The sequence below is a fragment of the Dreissena polymorpha genome, chromosome 15 (assembly GCF_020536995.1).
Source record: "Dreissena polymorpha isolate Duluth1 chromosome 15, UMN_Dpol_1.0, whole genome shotgun sequence".
NCBI lineage: Eukaryota > Metazoa > Mollusca > Bivalvia > Myida > Dreissenidae > Dreissena > Dreissena polymorpha.
The window spans coordinates 49,330,814-49,351,344 of NC_068369.1; the positions used below are offsets into that span (position 1 = coordinate 49,330,814).

Here is a 20,531-nt window from a genome sequence, read left to right on the forward strand (position 1 = left end):
ACAAATTATTGCAAAGTTATGTTAGTAAACATACATCTATTTAAAATCAGTTCAATCAAATTCCAGATGGGTCGAACTTTTGTCGTCGGTCCCGGCGAGGTTTAGTTATTGGTTTTCGCCTGTATTGAGCAATTTATGTTTTTAGCCGGATTTTTTTCGAAAAAATCTCGGCTTATAGATTGATGTTGTCGGGCGGGCGGGGGGGCGGGCGGGGTGGCGGCGTGCTCGAAAATGTTAAAGTTCTTATTTCATGGTATAACTTTGGTATGCTTGGACCTAGAGTCTTCAAACTTGACATGAAGGTTGGCCAGGATTAACAGATGACCACTGGTCATTTCAAGGTCATTCATTTGAAGGTCAAGGTCACTGTGACCTTCAATATAAAAAATGTTAAAGTTGTTATAACTTTGGTATGCTTGGACCTAGAGTCTTGAAACTTGACATGAAGGTTGGCCATAACTAGTTAGTAACCACTGGTCATTTCAAGGTCATTCATTTGAAGGTCAAGGTCACTGTGACCTTGAATGTAAAAATGTTAAAGTTCTTATTTCATGGTATAACTTTGGTATGCTTGGACCTAGAGTCTTCAAACTTGACATGAAGGTTGGCCAGGATTAACAGATGACCACTGGTCATTTCAAGGTCATTCATTTGAAGGTCAAGGTCACTGTGACCTTCAATATAAAAATGTTAAAGTTGTTATAACTTTGGTATGCTTGGACCTAGAGTCTTGAAACTTGACATGAAGGTTGGCCAGAACTAGTAAGTAACCACTGGACATTTCAAGGTCATTCATTTGAAGGTCAAGGTCACTGTGACCTTGAATGTAAAAATGTTAAAGTTGTTATAACTTTGGTATGCTTGGACCTAGAGTCTTGAAACTTGACATGAAGGTTGGCCAGAACTAGTAAGTAACCACTGGACATTTCAAGGTCATTCATTTGAAGGTCAAGGTCACTGTGACTTTGAATGTAAAAATGTTAAAGTTCTTATTTCATGTTATAACTTTGGTATGCTTGTACCTAGAGTCTTCAAACTTGAAATAAAGATTGGCCAGTACTAGAAGATGACCACTGGTCATTTCAATGTCATTCATTTGAAGGTCAAGGTCACTGTGACCTTAAATGTTAAAATGTTAAAATTGTTATAACTTTGGTATGCTTGGACATAGAGTCTTCAAACTTGACATGAAGGTTTGCAAGCACACTTAGATGACCACTGGTCATTTCAAGGTCATTCATTCTAAGGTCAAGGTCACTGTGACCTTGAATGTAAAAATGTTAAAGTTCTTATAACTTTGGTAGGTAAAAATGTTAAAGTTCTTATTCCATGTTATTACTTTGGTATGCTTGTACCTAGAGTCTTCAAACTTGACATAAAGGTTGGCCAGTACTAGAAGATCACCACTGCTCATTTCAATGTCATTCATTTGAAGGTCAAGGTCACTGTGACCTTCAATGTTAAAATGTTAAAATTGTTATAACTTTGGTATGCTTGGACCTAGAATCTCAAACTTGACGTAAAGGTTTGCAAGCACACTTAGATGACCACTGGTCATTTCAAGGTCATTCATTTCAATGTCATTCATTTGAAGGTCAAGGTCACTGTGAACTTAAATGTTAAAATGTTAAAATTGTTGTAACTTTGGTGTGCTTGGACCTAGAATCTCAAACTTGACGTAAAGGTTTGCAAGCACACTTAGATGACCACTGGTCATTTCAAGGTCATTCATTTGAAGGTCGAGGTCACTGTGACCTTGGATGTAAATATGTTAAAGTTGTTAATACTTTGGTATGCTTAGACCTAGAGTCTTCAAACTTGATATGAAGGTTGGCCAGAACTAGTAGATGACCACTGGTCATTTTAAGGTCAAGGTCACCGTGACCTTGAATGTAAAAATGTTAAAATTCTTATTTCATGGTATAACTTTCTTATGCTTGGACTTACAGTCTTCAAACTGGACATGAAGGTTGGCCAGCACTAGTAGATGACAATTGGTCATTTTAAGGTCATTGAAGGTCAAGGTCACTGTGACCTTGAATGTTAAAAATTAAAAGTTGTTTTAACTTTCGTATGCTTGGACATGGACTTTGCCATGACTAACAGATGACCACTGGTCAAGAGAACAACTGGTCATTTTAAAGTCTTTCAATTGACAGTGACCTTAAATGTGAATATTTTTTTCATGATTTAACTTTGGTATGCTTACCACTGGTAATTTCAAGGACATTCAATTGAGGTTCACAGTTGCGGCAACTTCAAATGTGAAAGGGCTCTAAAATATTATAATTTTTGCTGTTTCACTTTGTTGGGGTAGCTTTCAGTCCACTACAAGACAAGGTTGAAGAGACCTGTCTGCTGTGTTATTGTTGTTCATGTATATGCATGCATTCAAAACATAACACAAGGTTTGCTCATGCCTTGAAAAGTACTTACATTTCATTTTGACCTTTGAACAATATTTCAGTAATTTAAGTATTGCATTGACAAAAACACGAAAGGTACTTTCCTGTCATTTAAATCAAAAATCCGGCTTCAATGCGGTCATCTCCGACCGCGGAACTCTTGTTATCGTAATTAAACTAAGGAATACACCTCTCTAAAAAAGATTTTAAATTATTGTTCTAAATGAACAATTGTGTATCAAAATTAAAAAATAAATACAATAAAGCTTTTCAAACACTTTACTAAAAAAATATTGAAAAAAACTCTAAACTCATTATTATTTGTTGGAAATTAATTAATGTTCATTTGGTGGGTTTACTAATCCACGAAATAAACTCAAACACATAACAAAATAACCTGGGGCTAATTCCTGTTATTACAAAATCAGGAATCCACAAATTTACGTGTCCATGAACAAGTATTTTTTATAATCTGGAGGTGCCAACAAATATAAATCATTATCCAGTATCAGGGAGGTAACATTCCAGTCTCCAGCTTGAATTAGTGATTAATATTTTGCTTTATTTTATCTGTCACGGCCTTTTTTGAAATAATAGTCTGTCAGAAAGGGGCCAGAACTCAGGGCTATTTTTCCTTCTTAAGGAATGGCATTTTTTCACGAATTTCAGAATTTCGTTACTCAAATTTTCACAATTAAAAATAGTTTGCAACTGAAATTAAGGGCAAGTAGTCTGTAACATAATTTTACTCCCAGGTGTATATGAACAGCCATTTATTTCCCTATTTTTAAAGCACTCATAATAGACACTTCTGTATTTGCAAGTGGAATAATAAAATGAGCACTGACACTTAACATTGCCACAAATAATTCGTTGATGGGTTTTTACAATTAAATTCCGTGCAATTAAAAAGACCCATAATTCTCAATTTGAAGATTTTATGCTAGGAATTTTCCCAATAGTATTTATTATGATGCAAATTTTCCTTATTTGTGTGGTGCAGATGCTTTTTTTGCAAAAAATGCTGGTGTATTACTAACTTACATGTACAAGTTCAAAATACTGACTGGGCCAAAATATTTCATATTGGTCCCCTTAATGTTACAGCAATTGCTGAGCACAGCGGAAGACTGTTTAATGAAAGGCTCAGCCGTATCAAAGTCCAGCAATGTGCGGGGACGCGGCCTATCCATATCCGTATATTACATCATTTTAGCTGTCACTAACAAGGGAGATAACTGTAGATCTGCACCAGCAGTGAGTTCTTCCTCTTAAGTTGCTTTTTAATTATTTTAGCTGACACTGACAACGAAGATAATTAAAAATCTGCACCAGCAGTGGGGTTTGCCTTTAAGTTGCTGTTTAATCAATGACACTAACAAGGGAGAGAATTGAAGATCTGTATCAGCAGTGAGTTGTAGCCCTTTAAGTTGTTTGTTTAAATATGTCTATCAACTTTATTACATGTTGATTTACTTTGGAACTGTTTTCTAGTGTGAATTTTATCAGATTTTAACAATCAAATATCTGTAAAGGCATGGTTAAATATTGTGTGTGTGTTTTTTGCAACTTTGCAAAGACATTAATATTTAAGTGTTTCCTCCCGTTTATTGAAAAATATATATACAGCAAAACATCTGTAAAGGCATTATACAAGTAAAGGGATTAATATAATGAGTACAATTAGAAAAAATCATGCTATAAAGATAAATAAACTGTGCTGTGGGGAAATGGGGCTTAATGCATGTGCTTAACTTGTTGTCACATATTAGCCTGTGCAGTCAGTACAGGCTAATGAGGGACATCAATTTGCTCTTTAATGTGGTTTTGCTGGAAAGAAGTATCTTCTTTATTATAATAATCCAAAGTGTCCTCCCTGATTTGCTTATGTGGATTTTACATGCTACACATCCTAATATTGATTAGCTGCATATTGGCTTATGAAATTACATCTCTAAAAGTTAAGTAAGGATAATAATTATGAATTTACAGGTTAGTAAAGCTTTAGCCAACACGTGTTATGTCTTAATACACAATAGTTTAATTGTATTAACGTTCATGCTATTGACGTCAATGAACCAATAAAATGCCAGATTAGACATTCATGAGATAGACGTTTGGCTCTTGAAAACCTTTACATCCAAGAAGCAGAGTTTTTAAATAATGTAATATAAACATCTGTTATAAATTCATATCACCCACTGTACCTTAACATCCAACCAAGAAGCAGAATTTTTTAAAGAATGTAATATAAACATTTGTAACAAGTTCATATCACCCACTGTGCTATTGTTGTTTTTAGGAGAGCACCAGCATTGATATGTAGTTAGCCCAGCAACAGCTCCAGTCCGGCCTGCAGGAGCTCCAGTCCAGGGCGACCCTTCTTCTCTCCTGACCCCAAGCTACTCCCCTAGACCTTAGGCCTCAAAGGGTCAGCAGTGTTTAACAATTCCGTTCTGCAGGAAATTCTGAGCACATGGAGATTTCATGTGCTGTTCTCAACTACCGCTATGTCCGTGTTGAGTTTCCCACACTTGCATCTGAGTAGTTTTGTTTAGCTGGAGTGCCTGAGTGGGACGAGTGCTAAAGACACCAGGAGTTATAGTAGTAGTTTTGGTAACGCTAACAGTCAGTTCTCGATGTTGGACATCACGAAGAATGACCAGTTAAATAACGTGTTCCATTTTTTTATGGGACGAACAGAAATTCAGCAAAGAATTTGAGAAAATCAATAAACAATTCAAGCCATGAATTCAACAGTGTTACCTTGCCAAGGGGAATACTTTTGATGTTGATAGTGCAGGCAACAGTAGCTGTGCGGACTTTCACGGTTTGTCCTTTCAGGGGAAAAAGTGTCCTAAGAGAATGCGCTTTTGACGCTAATGCTGACAAAGGCAGTAATGACTAGGTTGTGAACATACAGAACACGATACATCAATGGGGTGTGTTCTTCTGGCGCGAAATCCGCGAAATATTGGAAACACTCTGCTAAAAGCGAACATGTGCGTTTTGTTACGAGAACTTGAAACTCCGAGCCCAAAGGGCATCGTATTGATTCGAGGCTAAAGAAGGCCTTGAAATATGACAGCATTTTTGTTGTATGATCCAGTGCGCCATTCGACGCTCAACCGAAGTTACTCAGAACTCAAACTCAATCCTTAACAATATCAGTGAGGCCAGCGTGTCATCTCAGCTTGTTGAGCTTCAGGTGAGACCTTACTGTTTTATGTATTTTGAAAATTGGGGCTGATATTTCAATTGATAAAACAATCCCAATTTAAATCAAAACAGCAGGATTTTTCCTAAATTTTCCTAATTTCAAATATTGTTTCATGTACAATAAACTCTGCGCAGAGCTAGCCCCTGTTCTAGCACATTTAATAGTCTTTTATGAGAATAATTGGCTTGATTTGCAAATTTCACTAAGTGTTATTAATATTTTGAAGTTGTTGGTGTTCTAAACATTGTTTATTTCACATAAAATTGGACATGATTATTATTTAAAATATGGCCTGGATGTTTGCAAAACAATTGCACTTTATTGCTTTCAGAAGTGAAACTTTAAGTCTTAAGTATGTCCTACAAAAACTTGGCTATATATTCGAGAAATCAACAAATATCAATACAGCGAATTAATTTAATCAGAAAATGCTATAATTACTAGTATAATGGCCCTGGTAGCCAGATAGAGTGGCGTAGGTTTCTCTCACCATAGATGTCCATCGTTTTTTGTATTACTGTCTAACTCATATACAAAACGTGTTTGATCAAGTACACATACACTTACAGTATTTAACTCACATCTATTGTTTCTGATGATATGTCATACAGTTGTATTGTTTTACTTTTGATGTTGTTCAGTCTCACATTCTTAGTTTTATACATATAAAGGTGTACAGTATCATGTTTTAAGTTTTATAATGACATATTTAAAGAGTATCACATTAAAAATTATATAGTATTACATGAATTTTAAAGTTGTTGATTCTTACATTTTGTTGTATAGTTGCACTTTTTAAGGAGTACAGTCTCACACTTTAATTTGCTAAAGTTATGCCTGTTTTTGTTTTTTGTTTAGATAAGTATTTTACCTTGCTACACACTGTACTTTACCGTGTATTCTTCGCGGTTTTAAACAACAAAATTTTAATGTAAAGTTGGTGAAAGTAACTCATTGATTCAACACTATTCTGAGTTCAAATTGGTGAAAAATTAATTGCGATATCCTGAATATCAATTATAGACGCAATGTTTGTCATTAAAAAAGGTGTGTAAAGTAAGTTTGTTTTAATATTCATTCGTCACTAAATACAATCTGGGTTAAGTTTGCTTTCCATTGCCTTTTCAGCAAACATGAGCCAACAAGACAAACATTATTGTACAATCCCGACCCCCTTTTGCAAAAATATTACAACTCTCTCAAGAAATTCAGCACGAAATCCTCTTGTGTCAGCCTTACATGCTTCCTATCAAGATATTTTCCCATGTTTGCTTCATCAACACTTCCAACAGCGGATCCTTGGTAATTTAGACTTCCGTTCCAGCGTGGATGGGGCTTAGCAATAAATTGATGCTGGGCAACGGCAAATTGTTCGGGACGAGTCGCTCGAACGGAAATGATCTGACCCAACAGATAGCTTATAGTGATGTGTCCATTAATGTGACTGACCTCGATATGTTGCTTTTAAATAATGCGAACCTTACACCAGAAGAACAGTCTGCGAGCAATTAAGGCCATTTAACAACCGTTGTTGTCTGGAATTCACGGCTTTGGGTTGACGAATTTGGCGTCAGGACTTGCTCTATCTTTGTCTACGGCAGCAGCAGCAGAAACAACAAAAAAACAGGTAGTATTTGAGCGGTGCTCTGGGATACGGGTTTCAATGTATGTGCTTAAAGTGTCATCCCTGATTAGCCTGTGCAGACTGCACATACATTGCTTAAAGTGTCATCCCTGATTAGCCTGTGCAGACTGCACATACATTAAGTCCTATTAAAGTGTCATCTCAGATTAGCCTGTGCAGACTGCGCATACATTGAGTCCTATTAAAGTGTCATCCCAGATTAGCCTGTGCAGACTGCGCATACATTGAGTCCCATTTTACCAGAATGAGGCTCATATAAGTGTATCAGTCTTCTTTCTGCCCGATTAAGGAAAAGTTCCTAGCATCAAATGGGAATTTTGGTGTTTTTAAATTTATCAAACTTGGTAAATAAAAAGCAAATAACAGTTGATATCATATCAGTTTAAATCACAGAAGGTCAGCGCACAGTGTCGTCTATTTTTCAGCCAAAGGTCAGCCCCTGAACCCAAAGTTTATCATTGTATAACAAAAATTAATATAATTAATGTAATTGTTTCATTCGTTTTAATTTGAGTAAAACAATTATTTAATGCCTTTAGTACATTAAACAATAATTTTCTTTATTTATTTTTAATATTTATTTAAGTGCCTGCATTTTGTTTTAAGAGCCAGTTCTTACAGAACTCTATTCAATCATAGATTGGTAACCAGCTGTACAACAGGCTCTCTTGCCAGCTGGGCCCAGACACCCAGGGACACTTCCTTCGCATGGGTGGTGGTGGGTGGCTCTCGGCGAAGGACTTTTGGGCAGTTCAACGTGTCCTACTCGCAGAGTGCAGCCAATCTAAACATGGGGCTCCACATTTTCCTGGTCAAGATTACCTTATCCAAATAGTAGATTGGTAGTGTAATTTACTTTGTATTATGTGCAGTTGTTTTACTCCAAATTTCAATTCAAATAGTTTGTGTGTGTTATATATTGATAATACTCTCTCATGGGTGCTAACTTAAAAAATCATCAGGTAATCGTAAATATTTGTATTGTTTTGTATTGCCTTGAAAGTGTGTAAGGGGGGGGGGGGCTTTAAGATTTATCCTTGTCAGTAATTCTATCTGTCATTGCTTCCATCATTCCCTATGTCCAACCCACCTTTTTGTTGTTGAACTGCACTTAATAAATATTGGTTTCAGAGGGATGAAACATGTCAGAATCAAGTGTATAGTATATAAATGGCTATGTTTGTATCAAGTCTTTGGTGTATATCCCATTTGTATCAAAAGCCTACAAACATGATGTATTTCTTATAAATGTTTTACTTAAACAACATTGATTGACTTCCAATATAACTGATACAATATCAGAATGTTTTGAATAATTTGGTTTACATGGGACACATTTATGGGATGCGCTAAGATTTTTTAATCTGTTCGCAGAAGCCTTGTCCTCAAAAGTTCAGGTCCAAAGAAAGATGGTGACCAACTGCAACTCAGCCACTTCATCTCAATAGGTAAGTTCTTGTGCCATTGCAAATGGGGCCACTATGGCAAAGCATTCAGGAGACCCAGTCTCAATAGCCTAAGACGTTAGATGCAATAAAGCTTTAATAAGCAGGTTAAACCTAATTCAAACTTTGGTTTCTGCTCATCATTTGATTGACCAGTTTATCTTATTTCAATTTAGGAGTTCAGCGATAAACTCTTGTATCGAATATAGAAAGAAGAAGTTTCAATTTTAACCCTCAATATTGCATTTTAAATTGATCATACAGAGCTATATTAACACTCAAAACAACAACACCAACAAACAATTTATCAGCAGGTACCAACATATTTGACTCTTTAACTCTTTACAAAATCAGGTCCCATACTAATTGTAATTATGATTCTTTTTTCTGCGTAGCTGTTTAATGTTACTTTTGAACTTAGGTGTCCTTTAGGTAATACATTAATAAAAATGCCCGCGGCTACCCATGAATGAATACACTTAATTTAGTCCATTGGCTGATTTGAGAATACCACCAGAACATTGGAAACACGGCCGTGTCTTTCTAACACAGTTTTACTGCGTGTCCAGCATGAAACAATTTTATCTCTTATGAAAAGGCATGATAGATAGAACAGTTTTACACTCAACTCTTCACATCAATACAATTTGTGCGTAGATTCTACACCATCGTCAGTTCGCAGTTAGTGCGTGTGAATGTCAGAGTTTATATACAGGTCATTGCTGCGTTATATATAATAAAGACGCTATAGCGTGAACTAGCTGAACTGGAATTTTCTTAAGACCAGAAAGATGTTAAATGAAGATATCCAGCGATATAATTATGGGATGTCAATAATAGATTCTTTATGTTTTTTCAACAATACCATAATAAATAGTATTTTTAATTAATTTAACAAGAATTATTCCACCATATTGACTAATGTATTAAGAATGAGCGCGATGATTCTCGATACTGTTTATACTCGAATCAAATAGCAATGCCCACTAAAACAGGTTTGTTTAAAGAACGCGCGTATAAATATTTAAAATATGTACGGATACTTCGCATGTGGCCGGTTGACTCAAATGTTTTAATTTCACTTCCATTATTCTTTTGGTTTTCTGTTTTGTATCTATAGGTTTATGACCAGCAAGATGTAATAATGTAAAATAAGCCGCAAAAACTCCACGTAACATCCCGTTCTGCGTGTGATGCAGCTAAGAACTGCACCGAAAAAGACATTCGCTATCCTTGATCTCATTCATTGAACTCTTTACCTTTCATAAACTCCAACCACAATCAACGCCGTATATCATTTAAAAGATATTTCTTGTTTACCATTGATGCATAAGAGAGTTCAGTGATGTCTATAGCTTTGAATAAGATGAATTTTTCTGTTGTCGATATCTGTATATCAACTTTAATGACCAATTGTGACCTATCCACTATGTGATTATAGTTTTAATGGTAAACAAAGCACATGCCAGTAATAGTGTAAGTAGCTTTTCATTGATTGCATCAGGAATCGCCCATATGACTATTACACCCAGAACAATCCTAAATGTTACGTGTTGCAAATCAACACATTTAATGATCATTTTAGTTGATTTGAGCACGAAGTTCTCAAAGTGAGAAATTGTGATCACCTTATGTTAGGGATCATGCTGTGTGCTGCTTCAACTTATAGCTTGTTACCAATCTAGAAGCATGAGTTGTTATTGAATCTTGATGAAACTTGATCTGAAATCTGGACATTATCTAAGCCAATTTGCATCGTGTTAACATGCATCCTAAAACTAGGTCATCTATTCAAATAACAGAAAATCATGGTTGACACTCTAGAGTCTAGACGTCACGATTAAGATTCAATCTTGATGAAACTTAGCCAGCGTTTGAATCAGAGCCACTTGTGTAAAAATAAACTTGGTGTCAAGGCTCAATAATGCTGAAATATGGTCAGAATGCTTTCTTGGCATTTGAATTAAACACCGCTAAATTCCCCCTAAACTTGATTTTGCTAAGAAGATTTATCTTTAAACGAAAAATGCAATAAAAGCTTGGTTTTCCCAGCAAGGCTCATGTATTATAGAATTATTGTGGCAGCTGCATGTGGGCTGATGGCCTCACCTATAACCTCTGCTCTCTGTTTTAAGACAATTTAAATTGGATCTTCATGAAAGTTATCCATCATGTTTGTGGGCTTAATAAAAATGTTCTCATCTAATGAAGACACATTGACCGTTCTGCAATGATTAATAAAAACCAGTCTTCTGGAGTAGTGTAGTTTTTTTCTTCATTTTTAGGTATACGAACTGTCTGTAAAATTGCGACTTGTCTTAGCATAAATGCGATTAGAATTTATTTAATTTTCCTATTTTTTTACAGCTCATACATTGCATAACTGTGTAATGCTTTGAATAGTGTATCACACGTGTCTATTTTAATGTCAAATATTGACTTGCCTTCAAGGTTGGACATTGCAGTGAATAGAAGCATGACTTTCTGCTGATGCAACTAGATATTCATTTTGTTGATATTTGATTTCATAGGACAACATGCCAGTGAACAAGGCACCCTTCCTAAACCCTCGCCGACTGCGCTAAACGGGAACCTTAATATACATGAGATTCCAGGCGGAATGTAAAATCTGTACCACTCTGATCTCCAGTAGCAGCCCCAGCCGTGGGAGGCCGATTCATGATGCACCTATGGCCTTAATTATCTCTGAACATCCCAACCTCACATGACCTGTAGGGCGGGGATGTATATAAATGATCATTAAATCCCACAAACCAAGGAGAGGTTATATTGGAGTCAATTTTATGTAAGTTGGTCAGTTAGAGGGGCGTTTCGTCTGAATTTTATGTAAATATATTTTTACCTCACCAAATCTACATTTCTAAAGGGATTAAGTTAAAACTTCAATCATGTGAAAACCATGAAGTCTGGATTGAGAGTTAGTGGTGATTTTGTGACAAAGCTCTAACTAAGTATTGGTCAAGTCACTGTCTTGCATAAAAATATTTTACTGTTTCTGTATCTCACCATACATGGGAATTCAGAGGTTGTTATACTTATATTTGATTCAGGGAAAGGGGGGTTAACTAAACGTGTGCCCACAGTTGCACAGAGCCGTGTGAGTATTTTTGTTTAAAAACAACGAAAGCATTATATCCCTTGCATCAATTGTGATCTTAGATTTTAAATCAATGTACTATTGTTCTATTATTTATTTTACATTATACCAAATGTTCCAATATATATATATATAATTGTTTTCCAGTGGTTTGTGTTCAGTGTCAAGCAGTATCCTAGCAATCAAGTCAAGTCAGCGCAGCAGCAACAACAGATGCAGCAGCAGTCGTACGCAATACATCAACAACACTGGTGCATATGCATTAAACTATAAAGAAGTATGAAGGCAAACATGTCTGTATAAATTTAGTTTATTCTCAACCATTTAATATTAACTTGTTATATTTATGTCCCCCTTCGAAGAAGAGGGGGTATATTGCTTTGCTCACGTTGGTCTGTCAGTCTGTCTGTCGGTCTGTCGGTCCGTCCACCAGGTGGTTGTCAGATGATAACTCAAGAACGCTTGGGCCTAGGATCATGAAACTTCATAGGTACATTGATCATGACTCGCCGATGACCCCTATTGATTTTGAGGTCACTAGGTCAAAGGTCAAGCTCACGGTGACCCGAAATAGTAAAATGGTTTTTGAATGATAACTCAAGAATGCATACACGGCCAACAGGGCAAACTCTGAACAATATTACTGAAGCAACTGGTCTGTAATCCTAAATCTATAATTATCAGTCCAATGAAACATCATCCTTTGAGTAAAATACAGTGGATCAGTAAAAATATTATCAGAATATGAGATTTTTTGTATGTTTTGTATATTAAATATTGTGTTAATTAGAGCTGCAACGATTCACCAACAGCTCAATTCGATTCGATTTCGATTTCAGACACTCCGATACCGATTATTTCGATTTGATTCATCTTCAAACCTAGTTTTATCATATATTCACTCTTATGCCTCAAAATTAACATTTCTGTTCAAATGTGATTTCAATAAAACACATAAAAAAGAATAGCAAATTAGGAATTTTAATATAAAAACTTCTCACTAGAAGATTGTGTTGATTACACAATAATATAAAAAATAAATAAACAAGAGGGCCTGAAAGGCCCAAGGTATCCCCCGCAACATATGCTTTGTTTGAGGATGGGTGCAAATTGGACGGATGAACATAATGATAGATGGACGGACGGAGGACAATAACACAAAACTAAGACAAAGGAAGGTTCTTAAGCACAAAAGTGCCGGACGGACAGCCGGAGGGACGAACAACGCCAAAACAATATCCCTCCGCCTCTGGCGCGGGAATATATTCATACCAAGTTTTAAAGAAATCCGCCAAAGCGCTTCCAAGATATGGCTCCGGACACAAAAATGCCTATAGTAAAAAGCATTTTTTCAAGATACAAAGGGCCATAAGTCTGTTTTTAACAGATGGTGTACAATGCCATTTGGCGTGCATCATCCTCTTATGCATATATATACTCATACCAAGTTTCAATGAAATCCGCCAAAAAACTTCCAAGATATGGCTCCGGACACTAAAAAGCATTTTTTCCAGATACAAAGGGCCATAAGTCTGTTTTTAACAGATGGTGTACAATGCCATTTGGTGTGCATCATCTTCTTATGCATATATATACTCATACCAAGTTTAAATGAAATCCACCAAAGAACTTCCAAGATATGGCTCCGGACACAAAAGTGCCGGACGGACGGACGGACAGCCGGACGGACGGACGGACAACGCCAAAACAATATCCCTCCGCCTCTGGCGGGGGATAATAATGATAAGAACGTATCTGGAATCATATGAATGGTTGTACTATCACTATTATACTTTTACCCAAAACCGCTATAAGCATGTCTTCCATTGTGCCATGACAGCATCACCTGTTACCTGTAGGACAAATCACATTCTCTAATAAACTTAACGAAATTCCAACAGAAATAGAACTACTTTTCTGGCTCGCGACTTCAGTAGTTGCACTTGTGCCACCTCTTAGTCTTGCTAAATCAACGTTATGTTTGCGTTTGACATATTGCATTAGAGTAGTGGTTGAGCCGGACTTAGCGTACGCCACATCCATGAAGCACAGTTTGCACTTTGCTTTATCGGTAGGGCTACCATCCCGAAACCCAAAATACTGCAACACTTTTAGTTTTTGCTTCTTAGGCGCATCTGATAATTTCAATTTGTCGGCAACAACTTGTTCAGCCATTTTGACGCTTTTTCCGAAAGAAGACCGTAACGCGCTTATTGATTGGATGACTAAAGTATTAAGCAACCAATCGCGCGCGTCGTAATTACAGGTAAAGAAAAAACCTCCACCTTCCCGTATCAATAGTCAGAATACAGCGTGCTTTACGTATCTATGCATATATATGTATATATGTTAAAGAATCGAATCGAATTTGGTAGGTTTGGTATCGTAATCGAATCGAAGCATTTCAAATCGATTTTCAATGAATCGGATCGAATCGTTGCAGCTCTAGTGTTAATGTTTAATTTTGTTGATTAATATAAATATAAGCAGGACAGGGTAGGTAATACACTATTATATCTTTCTTATATACAGGGGAAACAAATGCAATAAGTTTATATTTCATGTTTAATGAATAGAGGATATCACCCCCCCCCCCATTTTTTTTAACATGATGTAATAAATTACCACACCCCACATTAAAACCTTCTCACACCCCACCCCCTCTCACCCCCCTACCCCCCCATCCCCCTACCCCCCCCCCCCCCCCCATCCCCCCTATACCCCCCCTACTTCCCCCACCCCCCTCCCCCCACCCCCCCCCCACAATTTATTTTATTTAAACATCTTATAAATTACCACACCCGACATTATACCCCCTCTCACCCCCCACCCCCCTACCCCCCACCCACCCCCCCCTCCCAAAAAATAATTTTTTTTAAACATCTAATAAATTACCCAACCCGACATTATTACCCCCTCTCATCCCCAACTCGCTACCCCCACCCCCCCTACCCCCAGCCCCCACATCTCCCACCCCCCAATTTTTTTTTAAAACATCTTATAAATGAACACACCCCACATTATACCCCCCTCTCACCCCCCTTCCCCCACCCCTTCCCCCCCCCACCCCCCCACCCCCCCAATTTTTTTTAACATCTTATTAATTACCACACCCCACATTATACCCCCCTCTCACCCCCCTAACCCCCCCCCCCCCCCCCCCATTTTTTTTAAACATCTAATAAATTACCCCACCCCACATTATACCCCCTCTCACCCCCCCCCCCCTAACCCCCACCCCCCACCCCCCCCCCCCCCCCCCCCCATTTTTTTTAAACATCTTATAAATTTCCACACCCCACATTATACCCGCCTCTCACTCCCCCCCCCCTACTCTACCCCACCCCCCACCCCCCCATTTTATTTTTATTTTTAAACATCTTATACATTACCACACCCCACATTATACCCCCCTCTCACCCCCCCCCACCCACCCCCCACTCCCCCATCCCCCCCCCAAAAAAAAAAATAATTTTTTAATCAAGGTCAAGGTCACAGTGACTCAAAATGGTACAATGGTTTCCGGATGATAACTTACATTAGGTCAAAGGTCAAGGTCACAGTGACAAAAAACGTATTCACACAATGGCTGCCACTACAACTGACAGCCCATATGGGGGCATGCATGTTTTACAAACAGCCCTTGTTTATCAAAATATATGTAAGCATATTGATACATTATAACTTTGCTTTGATTAAGTGTTCGTTTTATTTCACTCTGCCTCTTCTTGCCATTTTGAGGATGGCCCGCACATTGCCCCTGTACTGACCTGGGGGTTATTTGTATGGTCTATGGGCTTGGTAGTCATGGAAGTAAGAAAGTGTATGATTTTAAAGGGATTTATTCACAGATTTTGTATTTATTGTAAGTTATTCCATGAACTGTACTATTTCCATTGTAATTCTATCTATTAAAATAGATTGCAAATTCTTAAACCCATTTATTTTATATTGATCCATCGTTATCTGCAAATAAAGATCCATCTTTATCAGTTAAGAAAAGGACACTAACATAGGGCATCAGCAAGAACTAATTAAGATCCGCAACATTTATATTGGTGACTGTGTCTTTTTTAAAAATCATTACTATTTCTCTAGATCTATTTATTCATTTCATTACGTACATGTACGTGCAGACATGAAAAGACTGGAATAATTTAAAAATTAATAATTCATTTAAGTCTTTTAAGCGGATACTTTGGGCGCTTTACACCCCAAGGTACGTGATAAATAAATTTTATGAAAAAGAAAAAAAATCTAGCTATGATCTCTTTTAAACCACAGGCCTTGGTTGTCAGTGATGTTCTGGCTTGGTCATTTTTAACTGTCTACAGACCCCCCCCCCCCCCCCCCCCCGGTTGGATTGGACAAAATCCAAGGGAAGTAATAAAGCTTTAAAGGGAGATGATGTCTATACCTGCCAAATGATAAATTGAAATTTTATTTCAAAGTGGCACAGTAGGGGGCATTGTGTTTCGTGTTTCTGACAAACACATCTCTTGTTGTCAAGCTTTCGCAGCCAAGAGTTGGCACCCGCTATGCAGTGCTCTTGTTTCATTTGGCACATGATTGACTTTATTTCCAGGAAAACCGGATAACAAAGCGTTGATTTTGTTCTGGATGCATTAGCAGTCACAGTACATGAACCGACAGTAGTCATCTTCTCGAGATTCTGGCCTCTGAACCATCAGTCTATGAACATAATGCAGAGCAATCTAGGGGTGAGTTTTCAAGTCATGTGTTTATTTTTGGTATGCCCACTAATTCAGAGATGTGTGGGTGCATGTAGATTCACCCTTGTCCGTCGATACATCAATCCAGCTGTCAAATTTTGTGTCTAGTGTAACCTTGAAAAGTATTGCTTCTTGTGTGATGAAACCAAATATATTTACCATAATGCAAACTTTCCTACTTGTGTATTTTGTTTCATAATTTCTTTGATATAAATTGAGTTTTGAGACACAAGTAGAAAACCTTTCTCTTACTTCATACAAGTCATTTGAGTTTTCTCAAAAAAACTCGCCAAATGCATATTTTTGGGGCCATCATCTAGTAGGCCCTTCCTTATTGTTATTTATGATTAGGTAATATTTGTCCGATAGCAAAAAGTATCTTTATAAAAAATTCGGGTACAGCCTAATATTGGCCGGGTGCCTTAAAGCGCATTTTTTGTACCCTGGGTATAGAGTGGTATACTTTAAGAGTACATGGAATACTCTTAAGTAGTACGCGAGCCAACAAGGACCAATCGAGCCATCATTTCCTCTATGGATTCAAATCAGATCATTCGAAACACCCTATGGAAGTTCTGTGCTTGTTCTTTATTTCCTTTGGTTTCAACAATTGAAGGAAAAACTGTATTACATCTTTCTTTTTTCAGACGCCAATTGACGAAATCAAACTGACCAATCAGCAACAAAGCCTGTTGCAGCAGTTGTTACCATATTGACCCCAGTCAAATCATGGAAGCTTAGACATAAATACTGTTTAAGATGTGCCAGTCTCTACAGGCCTCGTGGTCTGTTAAGCACTTACTCTGACAGGTCTCATCTCTGAATTTTGTGACGGGTGGAAAATGAATAACCTTGTTCAGATTGAAATGGCAGAATGAAAAAGCACAATTCACGCGAAAAGCCATATATTAATTTGACCAGCCATGGTTTGTTGGAAGAAAAACAATCTGTCATGTATTATGGAAACTTTGATGCTGTCAGTCATTAACAATTGATGAGATATGTTAAATGTTTTTAAGTATAATGAGATTAAGGTAACTTGATAAAGGCGTGTATGTTAAGTAATACTTTAGGCCCACATATTGCACGTCTATATAATTACTTTGTTTGTATTACGACACTTGCATCTGATAACGTTATATGCATGGAAAATAAATTTTACTTCAGACATTCTTTCATCATTGAGCTTGTGATAATTCAAAGCTGTTTAAATGATGCTGGTAACTTGGACGCAATCACAAAATATGTATTGGATTCGGTTCATGTAACTTGTAATGCTGGTAACTTGGACGCAATCACAAAATATGTATTGGATTCTGTTCATGCAATAAGCATGTTTCAGTTTTCTGTTTTTACATGCAATATAGAAATGCTAGCTAAAATAACTGTGCAGAAAGGTTGAGAGTTTGAGGCTTCCTATTTGATCTGTCTGTCTTTTTCTATACAATAATCTTATTAAGTTTGCTCATTTGGGTCCGTTTTTTATCAAGAATCTTGTTAAGTATGGCAGTATTTGAAATGAATATAAATTGAATGTAGACAACATTATTTAATCTTTCAATTGTCAGTTCTGTATTTACTTCTTTAACTTAATTGATTTGAATGGAGATTGTTTGTTAAATTATAAGATAATTACTTGTTCTTTATTTGGAATGCTTTAATTGTTTTGAAACTGAGTATTTAAAAATAAATTTATTAAATAATTATGATAAGGTTCATGAATAAAAGCCAAAGTCTTGATTGTTATTGTCTATTTTTTGTTGTTATATACATTATTTACATGCTCATAAATGTTGACAATTGTGTTCGGACATAATATATGTTTTATGTCTTACATTTGTGTATATACACATTTTGAAGACCGGATTTTCATGCTCCTAACTCATTTACCGGTAGTAACTTTACCAAAAATAAATGTTTATCACTGTATGATGGTAAATTTTGCAACTGATGTATAGAGCAACTTTAAAATAATTGTATGTTCGATGTAAATAACTCATATATTGTTTCCATTTTGATGAGATAAACTCTATGTTTTCACTCCTTTGTACACATCCTTTGTAAACGGTACATCTTGTAGACAATTTAGCCCCTGTTAAACATTTATACAGGATAACAGATTCTGAAATTTAGCAATAGGAACAGGTTGTTAGATGCAATGCTTTTTAGTTTTCAAAGTTTACCAAGTATTTAAAACATTTGCTTAATTATGTTTTACATTCTAAAGAATAATTGATATCTCAAAACATAAATCACTAAATTACAAATCAAGGGAGAGTTATGTAATATGCTTGCAATTGCTAAGAAGTGCAGTTGTTGTTTTTTTCTTTTCCGGTTAAAGCAATGTCATTTGCTTTAAAAAGTTGTCTCCCTTGTAAGAAAATTAATGTGTTCACATCTCAACATAACAAGTAAATTCATACAGTACATGTATTTAAAATTATTCACATGATATTCACCAATAAGTCTAATAGAATTTGTAGAATAAAATATAACATGTTATTATGACGATTATAAGTGAATGTTTGGCACAAAATGCCTCTAAATCTCTATATTTACAACTTCAGCAAATGTCTAAGACCAGATTTTCCTAAATGGTGTGGTTGTTGACATTAATATTAAATTTAGTTCATGAACCATAAATGTTTTGTTGTTGAACATATAAAAAAAGCTTTATGTATATTAATTTTATGTCATATTTCAAACATATCATATTGATACGATTGACAGAAAATAAACATTTTGCTTTAATGTGTATACATGAAGTGTATACATGAGTAACAATTGGTACCATTCAAGCATGTTAATAATGAACTATAGTTGTAGTACTAGATGCATTTTTAGCTCATCTATTTTTTGGAAAAAAAAAAGCTATTGTCATCACCTTGGCATCGGCGTCCGGTTATGTTTTGTGTTTAGGTCCACTTTTCTCAGAAAGTATCAAAGCTATTGCATTCACACTTGGTACACTTACTTACTATCATGAGGGGACAGAACAGGCAAAGTGAAATAACTCTGGCGTGCTTTTTTACAGAATTATGTGCCCTTTTTATACTTAGCAAATTTAAAATTTGGTTAAGTTTTGTGTTTAGGTCCATTTTATTTGTTAAGTATCAAAGCTATTGCTTTCATACTTGCAACACTTACTAACTATTATAAGGGGACTGTGCAGGCAAAGTTATGTAACTCTGACTGGCATTTTGACAGAATAATGTGCCCTTTTTATACTTAGAAAATTGAAAATTTGGTTAAGTTTTGTGTTTAGGTCTACTTTATTACTAAAGTATCAAAGCTATTGCTTTCATACTTGCAACACTTACTAACTATGTTAAGGGGACTGTGCAGGCAAAGTTGCATCACTCTAGTTGTCATTTTGACGGAATTATGGCCCTTTTTTGACTTAGTAACTTTGAATATATGGTTATATTTTGTGTTTCTATCCACTTTACTTCCAAAGTATCAAGCTTTGTATTGCTTTCAAACTTCAAATACTTTCATGCTATCATGCGGGTACTGTACCTGGCAAGTTGAATTTTACCTTGACCTTTGATTGACTATCAAGGTCAAATTATTAAATTTTGCTAAAATTACCATAACTTCTTTAGTTATGATTAGATTTGAGTGATACTTTGACATAAGAACTCTTTCCTGACATACCAAAATAGACTCTACCCAAACCATTCCCAAAGCCCCCCCCCCCCCCCCCCCTCCAACCCCAGAATCCCCCATCCAATTTTTTTTGTTTTTCATTCTTTTTTAAAGATCATCTCATAAATAAAACCATCACACTATATCCTCCACCGCCCCCCCCCCCCCAATTTTTTTTTATTTGTTAAAAACAACAAAAATAAATTATTTTATTTTTGAAATACCGTCCAACCATCCCACTCAAGAATACCCCTCCCCCCCCAAAAAAAAAAACAACAACAACAACAAATTGTTTGTTTTCTTATTTTTTGAAGATA

General features: G+C 36.3%; 2 long non-coding RNA genes across 3 annotated transcripts; both read left to right on the top strand.

Annotated features, from left to right (window-relative positions):
- The first annotated feature begins 213 nt into the window (after window positions 1-213).
- LOC127860459 (uncharacterized) lies at window positions 214-1,907 on the top strand. Its single transcript, XR_008039814.1, has 2 exons — window positions 214-487; window positions 643-1,907. It is a non-coding gene; the product is annotated as an uncharacterized LOC127860459 (long non-coding RNA).
- Window positions 1,908-3,422: 1,515 nt separating this feature from the next.
- LOC127860453 (uncharacterized) lies at window positions 3,423-20,261 on the top strand. 2 transcript variants are annotated; one of them, XR_008039806.1, is made up of 9 exons: window positions 3,423-3,662; window positions 4,708-5,613; window positions 6,754-7,252; window positions 7,910-8,112; window positions 8,645-8,718; window positions 11,247-11,521; window positions 11,981-12,084; window positions 16,419-16,554; window positions 17,214-20,261. It is a non-coding gene; the product is annotated as an uncharacterized LOC127860453 (long non-coding RNA). The 2 variants fall into 2 exon arrangements; XR_008039805.1 differs by having other exon boundaries at window positions 3,424-3,662; window positions 11,981-12,110.
- Window positions 20,262-20,531: the final 270 nt, after the last annotated feature.